The following is a 4,440-nucleotide window of genomic DNA, read 5'->3' on the forward strand; positions in this document are numbered from 1 at the left end:
CTTCCCGACCCAGGGATTGAACCCGGGTCTCCTGCATTATAGGCAGACGCTTTACCATCTGAGCCACCAGGAAGTCCACAGGAATTAAACAAGACCCAAAACCTCATAATATGTGTTATAGGCAAACTTCTTGATTTTTGTCTGTTTTTCAACTATGGTAAAATATACATAACAAAAATGTATTGTTAACCATTTAAAAGTGTACAGTCCAGTGGTTATTGAGTATCATTCACATTGTTGGGCAACCATCACCACTATCCATCTCCAGAACTTTTCATCTTCCTCAAATACAACTCTGTACCCATGAAACACTGACTCTCCACTGCCCTCCTCCTGCCATTCTGCTTTCTTTCTCTATGAACTTGACTACTCTAGCTACCTCATCTAAGTGGAATCTTACAACCTTTGTCCTCTTGTGACTGGCTCGTTTCACTAGCATAATGTCCACAAGGTTCATTCATGTTGTTGCATGTGTCAGAATTTCCTTCCTTTAAAAGCTCCATAGGTTTCATTGTGCGTATACACCACATTTTGTTTATCCATTAATCTGCTAACAGGGAGTTGGGTTGCTTCCAACAGCAGGCATTAGGCAGACTTCTAAGATGGTCCCTGATAAGCTAGTAAAGGTTTAGACACTCAACAAGGACCAGTGTGTTCTCTTGGCAAAACTCTGACAGTGGGACAACCAGGGCACCAGGCATGTCATCCAGCTACGTGGAACGGCTGAAGGGCATGTCCCTGCTTGTCAGACCCTGACAAATGTGGCCCACTGGAGAAGGGAATGGCAAACCCCTTCAGTATTCTTGCCTTGAGAAGCCCATGAACAGTATGAAAAGGCAAAAATATATGAATCTAAAAGGAGAGCCCCCCAGGTCGGTAGGTATCTAATATGCTATTAGGGCAGAGCACAGAAATAGCTCCAGAAAAAAATGAAGAGTCTGAGCCAAAGTGAAAATGATGCCCAGTTGTGGATATGTCTGGTGGAGAAAGTAAAATCCAATGCTGTAAAGAACAATATTGCATAGGAACCTGGAGTGTTAGGTCCAAATCAAAGTAAACTGGATGTGGTAAAACAGGAGATGGCAAGAGTGACCATTGACATTTTAGGAATCAGTGAACTAAAATGGATGGGAATGGACGCACTTAATTCAGATGACCATTATATCTATGACTGTGGGCAAGAATCTCTTAGAAGTAATGCAGTAGTCCTCATAGTCAACAAAAGACTCTGAAATGCAGTATTTGGGTACAGTCTCAAAAATGACAGAATGACCTCTGTTCTCCAAAGCAAACCATTCAACATCACAGTAATCCAAGCCTATGCTCCAACCACTAATGTCAAAGAAGCTGAAATTGAAATATTCGATAAAGACCTATAATAAAGAACTAACACTAAAAATAGATGTCCTTTTCATCACAGGGGACTGGAATGAAAAGCAGGAAGTCAAAAGACACCTGGAGTAATAGGCAAGTTTGGCCTTGGAGTACAAAATGAAGCAGGAAAAAGGCTAACAGAATTTTGCCAAGAGAATACACTGGTCATGGCAAATGCCCTCTTCCAACAATACAAGAGACAACTCTACACATGGACATCACCAGAAGGTCAATACCAAAATCAGATTGACTATATTATTTGCAGCTGAAGATGGAGAAGCTCTATACAGTCAGCAAAAAGAAGACCTGGAGCTGACTATAGCTCAGATCATGAGCACCTTATTGCAAAATTCAGACTTAAATTGAAGAAAGCAGGCAAAACCACTACACCATTCACGTATGTCCTAAATCAAATTCCTTATGATTATACTATAGTGGAAGTGACAAATAGATTCAAGGAATTAGATGAGAGAGTGCCTGAAGAACTATGGATGGAGGTTTGTACCACTGTACAGAAGGCGGTGATCAAAACCATCTGTAAGAAAAGAAATGCAAGAGGGCAAAGTGCTTGTCTGAGGAGGCCTTAAAATAGCTGAGAAGAGAAGTGAAAGGCAAAAGATAAAGGGAAAGATAAACCCACCTGAATGCAGAGTTCCAGAGAATAGCAGGGAGAGATAAGAAAGTCTTCTTAAGTGAACAATGCAAAGAAATAGAGGAAAACAATAGAATGGGAAAGACTAGAGATCTCTTCAAGAAAATTAGAGATATGAAGGAACATTTCATGCAAAGATGGGCACAATCAAGGACAGAAACAGCAAAGACCTAACATAAGTGTAAGAGATTGAGGAGAGGTGGCAAGAATACATAGAAGAACTATACAAAAAAGATCTTCGTCTATGGCCATACCACCCTGAAAGCGCCCGATCTCATCTGATCTCGGAAGCTAAGCAGGGTCGGGCCTGGTTAGTACTTGGATGGGTAAAAAGATCTTCATGACCCAGATGATTATCTGGGTGTGATTACAATGGTGTGATTACTCACCTAGAGGCAGACATCTTGGAGTGCTAAGTCAAGCAGGCCTTAGGAAGCATTACTACCAACAAAGTTAGTGGTGATGGAATTCCAGCTGAGCTATTTCAAATACTAAAAGATGATGCTGTTAAAGTGCTACACTCAACATGCCAGCAAATTTGGAAAACTCAGCAGTGGCCACAGGACTGGAAAAGGTAGGTTTTCATTCTAATCCCAATGAAGGGCAATGCCAAAGAATGTTCAGACCACCATGCAATTGGACTCATTTCACATGCTAGCAAAGTAATGCTCAAAATTCTCCAAGCTAGGCTTCAACAATATGTGAATCAAGATCTACCAGATGTACAAGCTGGATTTAGAAAAGGCAGAGGAACCAGAGATCAAATTGCCAACATCTGTTGGGTCATAGAAAAAGCAAGGGAATTCCCAGAAAATCTATTTGTTTCACTGACTATGTGAATCCTTTGACTGTGTGGATCACAACAAAATGTGGAAAATTCTTAAAGAGATGGGACTACCAGACCACCTTACCTGCCTCCTGAGAAACCTGTATGCAGGTCAAGAAGACAGAACCGGACACGGAAAAATGAACTGATTCAAAATGGGAAAGGAGTACATCAAGGCTATATTTGTCATCCTGCTTATTTAGCTTACATGCAAAGTACATCATGTGCAATGCCAGACTGGATGAAGCGCAAGCTGGAATCAGGATTGCCAGGAGAAGTATCAACAACCTCAGATATGCAGAAGACATCACCCTAATGGCAGAAAGCAAAAAGGAACTAAAGAGGCTCTTGATGAAGGTGAAAGAGGAGTGAAATACTGGCTTAAAACTCAACATTCAAAAAACTAAGATCATGGCATCCAGTCCCATCACTTCATGACAAAACTGATGGGGTAAAAATGGAAACAGTGACAGATTTTATTTTCTTGGGCTCTAATATCACTGTGGATGGTGACTGCAGCCATGGAGTTAAAACATGTTTTCTCCTTGGAAGAAAAGCTATGACCAACCTACACAATGCACTGAAAAGCAGAGACATCACTTTGCCAACAAAGGTCCGTATAGTCAAAGCTATGGTTTTTGCAGTAGTCATGTATGGATATGAGAACTGGACCATAAAGAAGGCTGATCGCCTAAGAATTGATGCTTTTGAACTGTGGTGCTGGAGAAGACTCTTGAGAGTCCCTTGGATGGCAAGGAGATCAAACCAGTCAATCCGAAAGGAAATCAACCCTGAATATTCATTGGAAGTACTTATGCTGAAGCTCCAATATTTTGGCCACTGGTTGCAAAGAGCCAACCATTGGAAAAGACCCTGATGCTGGGAAAGATTGAGGGCAAGAGGAACAGGGAGTAACTAGGATGAGATGGTGGGATGGCATCACCAACTCAATGGATATGAGTTTGAGCAAACACAGGGAGATAGTGACAGACAGGGAAACCTGGCGTGCTGCAATTCATGGGGTCGCAAAGAGTGGGACACAACTTGGTGACTGAAAAGCAACAATAAACCTCTATTGGAATTTTCAGATCCTTACATGATCCCATCCCCTTAAGTATAGGCTGGACCTAGTGAATTACTTTGAACAACTTGACTGTGATAAGAGTGGTGACCTACAGTCTGAATATAACCCATAATTTTTCAGCCTATGAAGAACTAGGAAAATCCTTCACATAGGAGAAGACAATCAATAGATTGTATTACCAAGATGACAAAGGTATGATTACTTGAAAAAGACTTAAAATCAAGTATTATTTAAATGTACCGACAGTAAGGTCAAACTCTGTTGAAACAAATAGCAAACTAGATGTTCTCCTAGACTTCTAAATGGGAACTTTAGAACCAAAAAATAAGTTTATTAAAATAAAAAATTCACAGGATCCATTCAATAGTAAAATGAAGATGATAGAGGAAAGTCAGTGAACTTGAAGACAGGTCAACACAAATTACCCAATCTGAACAACAAACAGAAAAAAATTGAACAGAGCCTCAGGGACCTTTGAATGATAACAAAACATCTCATGTGTGT

At 40.6% G+C, this 4,440-nt stretch overlaps 1 non-coding gene across 1 annotated transcript; it reads right to left on the reverse strand.

Moving 5' to 3' along the window:
- Positions 1 to 73, reverse strand: TRNAY-AUA (transfer RNA tyrosine (anticodon AUA)). Its single transcript has one exon. It is a non-coding gene; the product is annotated as a tRNA-Tyr (tRNA).
- Positions 74 to 4,440: the final 4,367 nt, after the last annotated feature.

This window comes from Dama dama, chromosome 29 (assembly GCF_033118175.1).
Source record: "Dama dama isolate Ldn47 chromosome 29, ASM3311817v1, whole genome shotgun sequence".
Classification (NCBI taxonomy): Eukaryota; Metazoa; Chordata; class Mammalia; order Artiodactyla; family Cervidae; genus Dama; species Dama dama.